This window comes from Lissotriton helveticus, chromosome 2_1, assembly GCF_964261635.1.
Source record: "Lissotriton helveticus chromosome 2_1, aLisHel1.1, whole genome shotgun sequence".
In the NCBI taxonomy this organism is placed as follows: Eukaryota; Metazoa; Chordata; class Amphibia; order Caudata; family Salamandridae; genus Lissotriton; species Lissotriton helveticus.
This window is the reverse complement of record NC_136059.1, coordinates 1,065,851,791-1,065,868,316: the sequence shown is the minus strand read 5'-3', so window position 1 is coordinate 1,065,868,316 and position 16,526 is coordinate 1,065,851,791. Positions and strand designations below refer to the sequence as shown.

Here is a 16,526-nt window from a genome sequence, read left to right as displayed (position 1 = left end):
CGCAGAGCAGTCCCTCCGCAGTCTGTGTATCTCCAGGTATAACCCCGAGCATAGCTATATCTGGTTGTGTGGCTTCTTTAGATTCTAGTTCACAAAATATGGAGGAGGAGGTGCGGAATGAAGATCAACCTGGGGAGAAGGGATGTGTATCCACTGATACTATATCGACAGATGTTAATTCACCTATCCCGTCTTCAGAAGCATCAGTAGAGCAGGGCACTAAGAATAGCAACAGTCTTAGCAGTTCTCTAGTTCTTAGCAAGACTGTCACAACTCCAGCGGTATCAATCAGTTACGCTGAAGCAGAAGTCTGTAGCTTCCCAGGTGAGCATACAGGTATGGAGGTTGGTACATGCCTTAAGCCAGAAGAGTCAGGGAATCGACAACTCGAGTCCCTTTTAAATGTAAACCAAAATATTCAGTTACAAACTGCTCATAGCCCCCCCCCCCCCCCCCCAGCTCTGATATACCTATTGGATTACCTGCCAGTGCCACTGATACACCCCCAGATCTCTCACTCTCCTCAATATTAACCATGTTTACTAATTTATCAGCTGACATTAAACGGGGGTTTGAGGAGTCATCAAAAATCCAGAGAGAGATCAGGTCATACTGTCGTTAGACAGCAAGATAGACTGGCTATTTTCAAGAACTGGGGTGTTGGAAGAAACAACAGCTGCAATGTCTCTTGAATTGGAAAGTGCTAAGGAGGATATAGTGAAACTCAAAAGAGAGGACACCGCTCTGGCCGATAGAATGGAGGTCCTGGAAAATAATGCGAGGCTGTAATATCCGCATTCTAAATGTACCTGAAGGAAGCGAAGGATCTGACATTAAGTCATATACCATCCAACTCCTTAAAAAATCTCTCAATCTAACTCACACAGAGGAGGAACTGAATCTAGACATTCAGCGGATCCATAGGGACCCCTTCAGGCGAAATCTGCAGCGGACGAAGTCCCAGAAGATACTGGTTAACTTCATACTTTCCTATTGAAGGATCGTATCCTCAACTTAGCCCTTAAACAAAAATCCCTAACTGGAGGGGATTTCACTTTTCAAAAAAGATCCGACCTTTCAAGGGCAACACTGGATAGGCAGTGGGAACTGGGCAGGAGAATGGAGGCCTTCAGGAACCTGGGTGCATCTGTACAGCTGAGTTTTCCTGCAGCATTGAAGATTATGTTTAATAACAAAATGTTCAACATTCGCACAGTTCAGGCAGCAGATGAGCTATTAATGAATATTGGCACTCCCAAGAGTTGAGGGTAGGTCAGGTTTAGACTGAGAGATTAGGGGCTTCCCCACTATTTCTGTACTTAGGCAAGGGAAAAGAAGAAAGAAAAAAAAATAGTCTATATAAATTACAATCTTATTTTTGATCTTTCCCAGCTCTTTGCTTTTCTCACTCTTAGAAGCGCATAAAAGAAAAAAAAGAAAAAGGAAAGTAGAAAAAATAAAAGATAAAAGAGGAAAAAAAAGGATTAAATACAAAACTATTAAAACTATTAAAACTCTTAGCAGAGCTACAATTTAATATAAAACACTATTATTAAAAACTTATGAAAAGTCACAAATCTGAGCATTTCACACCCCGACGAACATACTTTTGATTTCAAGAGAAGTCGCAATAGATCAAACTTTTGGTAGATTTATTCAGTCCTCAACACCACAATTAATAATGCTTCGTGGGAGCTTAGAATGGGTCAGGGGTACCATAAACCGGACGTGCTCTGGTTGGTCAAATAAGGGTTCCTCAAGGGAGGGTGGGCGGGTTTCACGTGGGTGAGGGTCAGGGTAAATAAGTATAAAATGTTTCTCATCTCTAAATTGGTTTTTGACAATTCTACTTTTAAAAAATGGACAGACTTCGTATCTCAGAAATATACCAAGGGTTGTAAGCTGGTAGGGTCTAGCCTCACTAGGTACATTAGCCATGAGTACTATTAAGATTCTCTCCTGGAATGTTAATGGCCTGCGCACCAAACCCAGATCTAACACGATTCTACAATATATACGTGATTTTGATGCGCAGGTCATTATACTTCAGGAGACACATCTGGTTGAGGCTGAAGTACTTGATTTGGTAAATAAAAACAGATGGATAGATCTATCTGTTACCACTTCTCAAGCAGTTAATACTAGAGGGGTTACCATCCTTTTTAGGTCTCGCCTGTCAATGCGCATGCGCATTGAGCTTGTGAGACTATAGCGTCTTAAACAGACTTTACCTAACTGGGCGATTTGGTGCTGTGCCCGTGGCTTTTAGGTCAATGCGCAAGCGCATTGACCTAAAATGCGCGTGCACATCATCAAATCGCCGTCTGTTCCCTCAGCCGCACTCCTCCCACACCTTTGAAGTGAAGCTTAGCTTCACTTCAAAGGCATCCGCTCCCCCCACCCCCTGCTTCACACGTCTCACGGCCGCAAGGCCGTCTCGTATTTCTCCTCCCTCCCTCGTCTCCCAAGTGAATGCCATGCAACTGCGGGACACTCTGTTTTTGAGAATCCAGTGACTGCCTGAATTCACTGATTTGCCGATTGTCATGAAAAGTTCATTTTATAATTCAATAAAACATTACCTACAAAAAAGTGATGGCTGTCTGAACATAGAGCTCGGTATTTACTCACATCATCCAGTCATAATAGAGGAACAATTGATAACTTTAGAACAGCTAAAAAGACTTCCAGATCGGCCTTTACCTTCCGTAGGTTCTGTGGTGATGGAATGTATGACGTTACGCATACATTCACAACGCATACCATCACAATGTCTTTTAAAACCGACTGCCCCCTCCTCCTGCTTTCCTCTGTTTCTAAAACAAACCGCCTCCCCCCTCACCCCCCCCAGCCGAATCCACTTTCCTGTTGAAGAAATGCCATAGCTGCTTGAAGCTTTTTCTATATCTGGTGCTCTCAGAGTGTACTTTACGTATTTATTTTTCTAGCAGAGAGAAGTACACCGAAGGGCACATGTACGTTTCACAGAATTCATAAGTGTATACTCCTGTCAAATGTCAATACTGTGGTCTTGCGTGCAGCTGCATTAAACCGATTTGCATATTCTGTGGCCAGCACGCCTGTGTTCATTCACCTTTTGTTTTAGGATTCAAGTTATACTTTCTTATTTCGCTGTGATCTTGTGTTTTTTTGGTAACTAAATAATGGTATTAATTACTACCAAACGCTCTCATTTTAGCAAATACCTCGCACATATTCAAACGTAAATCTCGCCATTTGCATGGAAATGTTTGCTCCAAAGACATAGCCCACTGCGTTATTTTGCAAGGACTGGAACTTGTTACCTTATTCACAACCTTCGGTATCAATCAGGCAAGTTAACTGTAAGCTGTGTCTGAGGTCTGTGCAAACACAACAATGATGGACAGAATGTGGATCAATGTCACACATTCACCCCAGTCCAAAGATCTGGGCCCAAATCCATCGTTTTTCCACTCCACACCACCCTGGGTTAGACAATGGCAATATGCAAATCAGCGCTGACCCTGTGCCCCATGGGAACAGTCCAGTCCGAACTACAAAAGCCATGTCCTTCCCAGAACGGAAACAAGCATCCGAGGACCGGCCCGGTTTCGAGGTAACACCTCTCATCAGCCCGGCTAGCTTGATTCCAGTGGTGTGGAGTAACTGGGACTCACGTCTGAGCATCCCCAGTACACTTAGAGCGGTAACTGCAAACACAACAATGATGGACAGAATGTGGATCAATGTCACACATTCACCCCAGTCCAAAGATCTGGGCCCAAATCCATCGTTTTTCCACTCCACACCACCCTGGGTTAGACAATGGCAATATGCAAATCAGCGCTGACCCTGTGCCCCATGGGAACAGTCCAGTCCGAACTACAAAAGCCATGTCCTTCCCAGAACGGAAACAAGCATCCGAGGACCGGCCCGGTTTCGAGGTAACACCTCTCATCAGCCCGGCTAGCTTGATTCCAGTGGTGTGGAGTAACTGGGACTCACGTCTGAGCATCCCCAGTACACTTAGAGCGGTAACTGCAAACACAACAATGATGGACAGAATGTGGATCAATGTCACACATTCACCCCAGTCCAAAGATCTGGGCCCAAATCCATTGTTTTTCCACTCCACACCACCCTGGGTTAGACAATGGCAATATGCAAATCAGCGCTGACCCTGTGCCCCATGGGAACAGTCCAGTCCGAACTACAAAAGCCATGTCCTTCCTAGAACGGAAACAAGCATCCGAGGACCGGCCCGGTTTCGAGGTAACACCTCTCATCAGCCCGACTAGCTTGATTCCAGTGCTGTGGAGTAACTGGGACTCACGTCTGAGCATGGCTTTTGTAGTTCGGACTGGACTGTTCCCATTGGGCACAGAGTCAGCGCTGATTTGAATATTGCCATTGTCTAACCCAGGGTGGTGTGGAGTGGAAAAACGATGGATTTGGGCCGAGATCTTTGGACTGGGGTGAATGTGTGACATTGATCCACATTCTGTCCATCACTGTTGTGTTTGCAATTACCGCTCTAAGTGTACTGGGGATGCTCAGACGTGAGTCCCAGGCACTCCACACCACTGGAATCAAGCTAGCCGGGCTGATGAGAGGTGTTACCTCGAAACCGGGCCGGTCCTCGGATGCTTGTTTCCGTTCTGGGAAGGACATGGCTTTTGTAGTTCGGACTGGACTGTTCCCATTGGGCACAGGGTCAGCGCTGATTTGCATATCGCCATTGTCTAACCCAGGGTGGTGTGGAGTGGAAAAACGATGGATTTGGGCCCAGATCTTTGGACTGGGGTGAATGTGTGACATTGATCCACATTCTGTCCATCACTGTTGTGTTTGCAATTACCGCTCTAAGTGTACTGGGGATGCTCAGACGTGAGTCCCAGGCACTCCACACCACTGGAATCAAGCTAGCCGGGCTGATGAGAGGTGTTACCTCGAAACCGGGCCGGTCCTCGGATGCTTGTTTCCGTTCTGGGAAGGACATGGCTTTTGTAGTTCGGACTGGACTGTTCCCATTGGGCACAGGGTCAGCGCTGATTTGCATATCGCCATTGTCTAACCCAGGGTGGTGTGGAGTGGAAAAACGATGGATTTGGGCCCAGATCTTTGGACTGGGGTGAATGTGTGACATTGATCCACATTCTGTCCATCACTGTTGTGTTTGCAATTACCGTGTCTGAGGTCTGTGGCACAAAGGCCCCTGCTGCTTCACACTACGGCCCGTGTCTCTCCCCCATCGCCGCTCTCCCCGCTCCGCCCCCTGCTGCGGCCGTTTCGCATTTCTCCTCCCCCCTCCCCACAGCAATGCCCTCCGTCTTGTTCGTCTTACGGTTTTTGTTTTTTTGGTAACTAAATAATGGTATTAATTACTACCAAACGCTCTCATTTTAGAAAATACCTCGCACATATTCAAACGTAAATCTCGCCATTTGCATGGAGATGTTTGCTCCAAAGACATAGCCCACTGCGTTATTTTGCAAGGACTGGAACTTGTTACCTGCAATTACAACAAGAACTCCTGCTATAAACAAATTAACCCTCTGTGGTATCTTCTCTAAATTCAGTGATCGCTTGAGGTTATTCACAACCCTCGGTATCAATTGCCATTATAAATTACAATAACTTTTTATTTAAGTATTAATTATAAAAAAATAAAGGCCATTGTTATTTGTAATATGAATACATATAAGTCACGTAAATAAAACATATTGCATTACAAATGCTATAGGTGTCACATTTGCAAAAGTTATAACTATTGGCATTGTAAATGACAAAGCTATCAATTTAGCTATTTTAAAAACCAAGACATAAATAAAATATGTGTCATTTACAAGACCAATAGCTCCAACTTTTCTAATGCGAGACCTATTGCATTTCCAATGCTTGTTAAAAAACAATTACTACTAGACTCATAGAGCAGAAGGTTGATCCCACAGGTAGGTGGCCTATCGCGACCGTCGCGATAGGTGGCTCACGCCTCACGATAGTTGGATACTATGGGCCTAACCGAGATGACCCCTCTGCCTTGGCCTCATTATTCTCCGAGTTGTTACATTTCCCAGAACCAATTATAATAGCAGGAGATTTTAATATTGTACTTGACCCCTTGTTAGACAAGACCACTTCTAGTCGGCAACTTACTCCAGAGATTTTTTACTTAAAGCTATGTCTCAATACGGAATTATTGACATTTGGAGAGTAAGGTCGGGACAGAAAACTGGTTTTTCTTTCCGAAATTACAAATATCGTCATAGATCCAGGATCGATTTCTTTTTAATAAGTAGAGGTTTGCTTAATTCAGCCAAGAGTGTTACCTACTTACCATCTCATCTGTCGGATCATTCGAAGTACTGATTCAACCTCTGATCAGGTCATGGTCTATTGACAGGTCTCTCCTTACATCTCCAGATGATTTGGAGTACATTAGAGCAGAAGCGCAAGAATTTTTTTAAGTTAACATCGGTTCTGCGAGCTCTAGCACTGTATGGGACGCTTTTAAATGTTCCTTGCGAGGGGTTATTAAGAACAAAATTACGTTCCGAAGGAGGCAGTACACCCAAGAAGTAGCATCAATAGAGACTAACCTATTGATAGTCCAAACTGAATCAGAAAATTCCAACAATGCTCCCGATTCTGTTATACTGGCTAAACGGGAGGAGCTGCTGAAACTTAAAGGGCAACTAGCTTCAGTGCTTAATCAGCGCATTCTTCAAAGGTGGGAAGCTAGTAAATTAGCCCATTTTGAATTTGGAGAAGGGACGGGTAAACTACTAGCCTGGAAGTCTAGAACTGATCGGACCCGTAATAATATAGGGTCTATAATAACTAGTTCCGGTATGGTATCCTCGGACTTAGAAATAAGATCAGCCTTTAAAGACTTCTTTCAGACTATATATCAGGAGGATAATAACATCTCCTCTGAAAATGTAAAGAAGTGGCTGAGCAATATTTCACTGCCAACACTTTCCTCAGAACAAAGTGCCTTTTTAGATCAGGCAATAACGGAAGAAGAAGTAGCAATTGCTATACATAACAGCAAAGGCGGAAAGGCGGCGGGGCCAGATGGCTTGCCCGCCGAGATATATAAACATCTCCCGGCTGACATTGCTCCTTTTCTTGCTGTATTATTTAATCAAGTTTTGTTGGAGGGTGATTTACCGCCCATATCGTGGAATAAAGCAGCGATTACACTCATTCTGAAACCAGGCAAGGTTTCCACCGACTGCGGCTCTTATCGCCCTATTTCAATACTCAACGCTGACTATAAGATCTTCACGTCACTCTTGGCTAAGAGGTTGGGTCAGGTCGCTCCCTCAGTCCTACATTCCAACCAAAAGGGCTTTGTTAAAGGTCGCCAGCTCTTCGAGCTGACGTACGACTCGATAGGAGCAATCGATATGGCAACTAGCTCCTCATTACCCTTGGCTATTCTCACGCTGGATGCCACCAAGGCTTTCGACAGGGTCAACTGGTTGTACCTGTCGGGGGCTTTGGAAAAATTCAGCGTGGGTCGGGCTTTCCGCAGAGCGGTGGAACTTTTATACCATAATCCATCTGCTTCGGTCTTGGTTAATGGCGGACTGTCGGAATCATTTACTATCACAAGGGGCACACGACAGGGTTGCCCTCTATCGCCCCTGCTTTTCGATCTCTATATTGAGCCGTTTGCTCAAAAAATTCGGGAGGACAATAACATCATACCTTTTAGATATAGAGACTGGGGAAAAAAGGTGTCCCTGTATGCTGACGATATTATGATTATGACTTCAGATATCAGCACTGCATTCCCGGCAGTCATAAATTTAGCACTGGAATTTGGTAATATCTCTGGGTACGAAGTAAATGCCACCAAGACCGAGGTTATGGTGTGGAACAGCGTAGTAACTGGGCTTCCTGTACAACTTTGTGGTAACATGAGATATCTAGGTATAAGAATCGTTAAGGATATCAACTTGATCGCCTCTACTAACTTTACCTTAGTTGCTAAAGAGTGTAGGAAATTAATGGGCTCTTGGGGACATCTCCCATTAACACTCCTCGGATGTTCAAATTTAGTTAAAATGCCTATTTTACCTAAGCTGACTATTATTTTTAACAGTATACCACTATATTTTGAAACATCACTAATTGCGAAGATGCAGAGTGATATCTCTTCATTTGTCTGGAAGAACAAAAGTGTAAGAATAGCCTGGAAGAAATTAAGGCGTCGCAGGGAGAAGGGCGGTTTGGCCGGCCCAGACCTCCAGATTTACGCCTGGGCCTTTCAGTTTACACATGCCCGAATGCTGCTAAAAACTCCATCAGACCAAGACATCGGGTTGATGTTTACAACATTATTACAGTGTGAAGGACTAGGGCAGTTGGGGTTTCTTTTTAAGTTTGGAGACCCCAAATTTTTCAAGAAGATCAAACTGAAGGTGCTGCAGGGCCTAGCAAGAACTTGGTACAATCTCAGAGTTACTACTAAAATAGGATACCACTCGAATAGATCTCCTATATGGGATCTCCCTGCTCCTCCTGGTTGGGCCAACGATGTACTGATAAGTCCATTAATAGACGCTGGAATCTCAACATGGGGAGACCTGTTTGTGGAAGGGGACATGCTTTCCTGGGAACATCTAGTGAGCAAGGTGGGCCCCAATTTCTCCAGATTAAAGTTTTTACAAATTTCAAGTTGGGCACAAGCACAAACAACTGGGGCTCCTCGTCGCCCTCAATTGCCCCTAGGAGGAAGTAGTCAACTGGAATCTTCTTTACTTGATAAAACATCTGCACCCAAGGAGATTTCCTTTTTCTACAACCTAATCTTAGAGGAGATCGATGGGGAATTCCATCTTCCAGACCAACTATGGGGCTCCTTGTTGCCTTCTATCAATTTGCATGAACTATGGCTAGCCTCCTGCAATGTTCTCTGGGATATAGTCAAACCTGCTTGGCTCCGTAGAAACCATCTGTATACCCTTCACAGGGCTTACTACTCCCCTCAGACTGTCTAAATTTTCAACAGGTGAACCGGTGGCGTGTGCTCGCTGCGGCCAAGTGGCGGCCTCGGATGCACACATGTTTTACGACTGCCCACACTTAACATCTTATTGGCATTCAATAGGCAATAAACTAACATCTTCATTAGGCTCCACCGTGATTATAGATCTCCGGCTAGTAATATTTGGAGTAGTAGACCAAAAGCGAAGTTTAACTTACAACCTTTTGTTCTATTCTATGTTGTTGGCCCGACAAGAAATCTGCAAGCGGTGGAAAGAGGCTTCTCCTCCGTCGTTACATGACTGGTGTTCCTCCATGTTACAAATATCAAAAATGGATCTTTCCAGGGCTGGAAAATCAGACAAAAGAGCTTTTTGGCAGAAACTCGATTGGTCCCAATAGTTTGTGCTGCCCCCCCCCCCCCCCCCCCCAGTTCCAATGATTACGAAGCCATGATGCACTTTTTTTGCTATTACATCTTCGCCCTCTTACTAGGCGAATTGGTGGTAACAGCAATGGTGGAAACTGGTTAATGGTACAAATATATGTCTAACAGTACATAAGGGGTAAGGATTGGATGGGAGAATGACATAGCTGTAGGGTTTTGACGGATCCGTACATCGATTATACCCCTACCAGTCTTTGACTGAGACAGCATGTCAACTTACCACATGCCATTCTTCCCTGTCCATTGGTTCGACAGATCAGAGCCATGGTGGAGATGAGGAACAAAAAAAAAAGATAGTGCGCATGGGCATCGGCTCCATCGTTAGATTGTTTTGCCGCAGAGGGTGATGATGGAGTTAGTAAGAGTAGTAAAGAGAATTGTCCATGTAGATTGTATCTAAGTAAAATATTACTGCAACAGGTACAGGTACCCGGGGAGGTGGGTGGGCGCATATCAATCTACAGCTCTAAAATGCCAAGAACAGATGCATACTGTGGTAAGTAGCGTTTTCCGTTTGAAGCCCGTGAGCTGTAGATCACATGCTGTGCATAGACTATATAGCAGTAACTCCAAAAGCGGTGGCTAACCTGTAGCAGTTGCAGCTGGCTGAAATAGTGTATGTAAAACTGCTTGGCCCACACTAGCTTGCTGTCTAGCTAAGACATCGACACAATAGTGTTTTGTCAATGTGTGTGATATAGACCATGTTGCAGCTTTGCAGATGTCACCTATGGGTATGTTTCCTAAAAATGCCATAGAGGCCCCTAGTTTGCTAGTGGAGTGCGCTCTAGGGGGAATTGTCAATGTGGGTTTTGCTTTAATGTAACATGTTTGAATGCACTTGACTATCCACCGTGTAATAACTGATTTTGAAATAGGATTACCTTTATGTGGTTGACCAAATTTACAAAGAGTTGCTTGGTTTTACGGAAATGTTTTGTCCTTTCAATGTAGTATAGTAATGCTCTTTTCACATCTAGGGTGTGAAGAGTGCGTTCTGCCTCAGTCTGGACTCAACAGATTGGTTGATATGAAAGGCAGAAATGACTTTAGGTAGAAATTTGGGGTTAGCCCTAAGAACCACTTTGTTTTGGTGTATTTGTAAAAATGGTTCTTCTATGGTTAGTGCCCGAAGCTCACCCACTCTCCTCAGAGATGTGATGGCTATGAGGAAAGCTGCCTTCCAAGTGAGAAATTGTAGTTCACACATCTGTGCAATGGCTCAAAAGGTGGACTCATGAGTCTGGTAAGGACGATGTTGAGGTTCCACACTGGAGCAGGTGGAAGTGTTGAGGGAATGACTCTTTTAAGTCCTTCATAAATACTTTAATAGCAGGCACTCTGAAAAGAGACAGATGTTGTCTGTTCTGCAGATATGTGGCTATTGCAGCAAGATGTAAGCGTATGGATGTGTACGCTAAATTGGAACGCAGTAGATGTAACAGATGGCAAATGATGTTTTGGATTGAAGCGTCTCTATTTAAGAGTGAAACAAGGAAGGGTAACCCAATAACTACATGTGAACTTGGGTAATAGGATGAAGTGAAGTAAATTGCCTACAAGGGGATCATTTATGGACGAAATAATAGTTAATGGTAGTATGAATGCTTCCATAAGATACAATGCTGTGAAAAACACTATGCCAATTAATCAAGCAAAATTATTTGAAAGCAATCAAAAGACAACAAAGTAAATCACTATAACATAAAAGAACCGGCGTTCAAAAGTAATGATGTAGCAATCACTTAGTGTATATCGAGTACCAGACACAAGATGTTCTCATAAGTTTATGAGGGGGTCAAATAAAACAACAAACACACATCAAGCCAGTGTATTAGTTGTACATTATTAAACACAAACCATTTGTAAGACAGACGAATTACGTAATTGCATTTTGATGATAGCTGGAGATCCCTTTTATGGTTTGCTCTGAATTAGCGCAAGGTTTATAGAGGAATCTCGAAATTACTTAGATAATGTCACATTCGGGAAGAATACTGCATATTCTTGAAGGGGTCAAGTTATGACTGACTATTTCCCCAAAAAAGCCTTCTTCATGGAAGGACCACGAATAAAACACTGGTGCAATTAGTCCTGTGGGTGGGCTTGTGTATCTAATACATTAGGAGATCGAAACTGTTTTTTAAAAAATAATGATTTTATTGATTGAATTTTACATGGACATGCAGTCAGCAGCAAGTTGTCCAGTATTCTTAACGGATTTTCATATATAGATTACACATTGATCAACCAGTTCAGAACGGAATTATGTTCCAACTAGTCATATGTAGGCTTTACAATGTTGTATACATTATATTGGCATAAAACAACACGTACAGTACAATGCGATCAGGGTAATTATCTATACACATGGTGTTGATGGGCTAATATGGGATTGCATACAAAAATAGCGATGGCAGCCTGTGACATTTGAAGTATATGGTATACCGGGTGTATCAGAGGAGACCGAAACTTTGACGTATACTCTATTACTTACTCACAGACCATCCATCACTGGAACATATTCTTTATCACAGCTATACACTCTCCAGACTGTTTTTTAATTAAAAGTGAGCTGTCTTGCAAATGGATTGTGGCCATCCTCCCGGTCACTGTTCTCTGAGAGGATTGCCTACTCTGTTGTGAGCCCATGAATCCTGCTCCAGGATCTAGCATAAGGCTAGTGGCTCTGTTAGTGAATGGAAATTCCTGTTCTCACTGGCCCAATAAGTGTCATTGGAAGGACACTTTGAAATTAGACAAACCCAGGCTAGGTTGGAACCTCTATCCTATTGGCATGGGATGCACAGAGATACAGAGAGGAGAGTGTGTACTCCATGAGAGATCAATAGATACTTGTTTGGATTAATATCCGTTCTTAAAAGTCGTCATACAGAGGCCAGAACTATTTCAGATTGTAGTGAGACATCTTTATTATTTTATAATGAAACATGGACAGCCGACACGTGTTTCGCCCCCTATTGGCGAGTTGCGCCGGGGCTTCCTCAGGGCTGTAAGAGAAGATGGATGAGTTATATTAGAGTGTGATGAGATAGCAGTTGACCCCAAGTGAGAAGAGAAGAAAACACCTAGAGCGAGAAGTGGTCGATATATTTTGAGATGTTACGGCATCAGAGCTCTCTTGTATATTATGCACTATATGGGTGGTGAAACAAAGATGTATCATGCCACAAGAGGCTTGGTTACAGCTTCACATGTGCTTATAGGAAGTCCAAAAACGAAGAAGGCAAAGAGAAGTGCAAGGAATTAAAAATGGGATCTAAGAGGAGTGATATTAAAAACAGTTACAAGAGTGCGCTTTCCCCAGTGCCTCAGGTCGACCGAGCATTTGGTGTTATCTAGTGGTACAGAGAGTGTGCATAAGTCCCTTCTAAATTAGATCATCAAAAATACTGGCGCATTAATATTTGGCCGGGCACGGTTGTCTTTTTGTAAAAACGAAGGAGACCTGCCAATGCAAATATGACCTCCCGGGTCCATTTCCGGCCATTCGACTTTAACTTCCGGGTGGCATTTGGATGACGAGAACTCCGGGATTTAACCCACATACTAACCCGCAGCCTGATAGCTACGAGCAGGGACCGTACTGCATTTATCAGCTCAAAAGTAAGTAAAACAACCACTGTGGCATTATTATATTAGGCGAAATGATAAATAGTCGCATTTTGCTCAAAATGACTTGCATGCTCATGGGACTTTAGCTCTCCTTAAGCAATATACTTTCCCTTGACATAAAATCGCCTGCAGCAACGCGAGTGCCCTGTGACACCCACCTTAATCACTTTCCTAAATTAATGTTTCCATCGCAAGACTGGCGCGCATTTATAAAGACACGCGACCCGCTATTAGCTTTGAACACCCCATGCTATTTTTTAAGTTCTTTCGCTTTCTTCAACTGAAACTTTGCCACGGCACAATTTTGCCAGCAACAGTGTGGATGCCTCGAGAGTCCTTAAATGCTAATATAACAGGACGGGAATGTATTTCGAAATAGATATGTACCATTACTCGGTCCTTGTCAGACTTTACACATCTAGCTATAAATAATAAAGCCACACATAACCTTTGGCTCTCTACCCATTATATTTTTAAACGATCAGCGTAAACTTAAAACATTTTTTATCTAATGCAAGTACTTTTGTAGTGACTGCAAACTCTACAAAACGGGCTATTTTGTACTTGGGTTTCACGGTATGTACATGCAATTTCAAGGTCATTCTTGCAGTTTTATAGTCATTGAATGGTATTTCCCGTTTTAATATGCTTAAACCACATGCATTTTCTGATGTACTCGACAAGGACTAATGCCAATCCATACTAATGGGGAATGAGGACATGTGGGGTAACCCTATTAATAGATATTTGTCAGGGCACTTAGGCCTAAATATGCTAAACAAATAACACAAATATAAGCCCCAACATATGAATATCTGCTTAACCAGTACCCTATATATCCCTTAAAACAAATGCATGGTCCTCAAAGATACTCAATGTGATGAACTATATGCATTGTTTGAACTGTTATGGTATAACATCAGGCCACATACAATTTGTGTTTCTCATTTTGAACTTACAGAAGAATTCTGCTTTTTGAGTATTTTTACTCTTGTCTTTTGGACTCTGTCAAATTGGAATCAAAAATGAAATAATATATGCTGTATTTGTGTAAATAGGTATGACCGTTAGATACCGTCTTTTATTCTTGTATATACATTCTTTTGTTTTGTTTCACTCCATTACTTTGGTTTGGGGACTTATGCACACTCTCTGTACCACTAGATAACACCAAATGCTCGGTCGACCTGAGGCACTGGGGAAAGCGCACTCTTGTAACTGTTTTTAATATCACTCCTCTTAGATCCCATTTTTAATTCCTTGCACTTCTCTTTGCCTTCTTCGTTTTTGGACTTCCTATAAGCACATGTGAAGCTGTAACCAAGCCTCTTGTGGCATGATACATCTTTGTTTCACCACCCATATAGTGCATAATATACAAGAGAGCTCTGATGCCGTAACATCTCAAAATATATCGACCACTTCTCACTCTAGGTGTTTTCTTCTCTTCTCACTTGGGGTCAACTGCTATCTCGTCACACTCTAATATAACTTATCCATCTTCTCTTACAGCCCTGAGGAAGCCCCGGCGCAACTCGCCAATAGGGGGCGAAACACGTGTCGGCTGTCCATGTTTCATTATAAAATAATAAAGATGTCTCACTACAATCTGAAATAGTTCTGGCCTCTGTATGACGACTTTTAAGAACGGATATTAATCCAAACAAGTATCTATTGATCTCTCATGGAGTACACACTCTCCATCCTTCAAACTTGTCTTCCTTTATGAAGCTCAAGAGGTCCAGAGCTTTGAGTGTGTCTCCAACTATCTATAAAAGTAGCTTATCAAAGCGTTGTTGAAACCTTGGAATCCTTGGACCTTCCTGTCTTGTTGATCACAGAGATACAGAGAGGGTCTGTAGATCCTGTGTCACTTAGGTGCATGGCATAAGTCCGGAGGGATGACTAGGCCACCGTTGCTGCCTCTAACCGTGATAGCTGTTTCTTTTTGATTGGGTGGGAATAAACAAAGTAGGTCCATTTGTCCCCTCCCCCACACACTCTGGCAACAAGTATATCGTTGTTGTGATGGATCACACCATCAGTTATCTACAGGCATTACCTCGGAGGAGCATGACTACCAGGGTGGTAGCAACAGCTCTCCTGAGGAATCTTTTCTATAGTTGTATTTCCGAGGATGGTAAGCTCTGACCTAGGAACCACTTTTAGGGATAGGAGAGAGATGTGGGAGCATACTTATTCTCCATGTCATACCACCCACAAGCCAATGGTTTGGTGGAGTGGTTTAACAAAACATTCAAGAGAATGATGGGAACTCTGCCTGAGAACCACAGGAGGAAGCTGGATCTTATCCAACCATGTTTTTTATTTGCCTAACAAGAGATTCTGCAGAAGGAGGTAGGGTTCAGTCCCTTTGAGCTTCTGTATGGTCACCCTGTGCAGGGTCCACTCACCTTAGAGAAGGGTAGGAAAGAACCTCCGAGTCCACACAGAAGGACTAAGTGATTGGCTTTAGGAAGTTGATGGTGCAATACATGAGTCAGGCAAAGGAAAACCTTCAGGCTAGCCAGGTGCTGATGAAGGACTGGTATGACCAGAAACCAATGCTGACTGGGTATTGGTACGGTCAGGAGGTATTTCTGCCAAAAACTATTTGCTCCGGGACTTTGGAGGACAAATGGTGTGGGCCGTACAAGGCAATTCAGAAGGTTTCTGAGGACCACTTTGTGGACAGAGGTACCACAAGGAAAACAAGAGGAGTGTTTCATGTGCACTGTCTGAAACCTTACTCTGTGAATAACATGGATGTGGCAGAGGAGGTTGAAGAAGACCGTGAACCGTTTCCTCCCTCCATAGAGACATGAAGGATTGTACTATGGAAGGGATTCAGTTAGCCCTGATCAGCAGAAAGAATGCAGGGATGTGTTGGGATGGCTTTCCAACCTCTTCTCGCTGGTACTGTGGTTGACACCTGTCTGTGTGTATGACACAGGCGACAGTCTGCCAGTGAAAAGCGAAATGTACAGAATATCTCACCAGGTTAAAGGAAGTAAAATGTTGGACATTGGAGGTCATTGAGAGATATCGTAGTCCGTGGTGTAGTCCTCTGGTATTAACACCATAGCAAGGGCCTACTGACTTTTGGTTCTGAGTTGACTACCAAGCCCTCAATGAGTTAACCCAGACTGATGACCATTCAATCCCAGGAGTGATGAGCTTGTAGATTAGGTAGATTCTGCAGAATACTTGAGCACCAGTTGGTACTCTCAGATCACCTTAGCACCAAATGCCAAGGAGAAGACTGCATTTTTTATGCCAGGGGGATTCTGTCAGTGGAAAGGGATGCTCTTTGGGTTAAACAATGCTCCTGCCACTTTTCTGCGCTTGGTGAACCATGTTCTCACAGAGTTGATGTAGTTCTGTGTGGCATACCTGGATGATATTGCGATGGTTATCAATTCATAGCAGGACCACCTGAGACCCGTGGAACAGATGTTGGTTA

The 16,526-nt window shown here is 43.3% G+C and overlaps 1 protein-coding gene across 1 annotated transcript in view; it reads left to right on the top strand.

The window, feature by feature from the left end:
* The window catches only part of UHRF2 (ubiquitin like with PHD and ring finger domains 2), a 600,873-nt gene that overhangs the window by 159,324 nt on the left and 425,023 nt on the right, over positions 1 to 16,526 (top strand). The gene's annotated exons all lie outside the window — the stretch shown is intronic.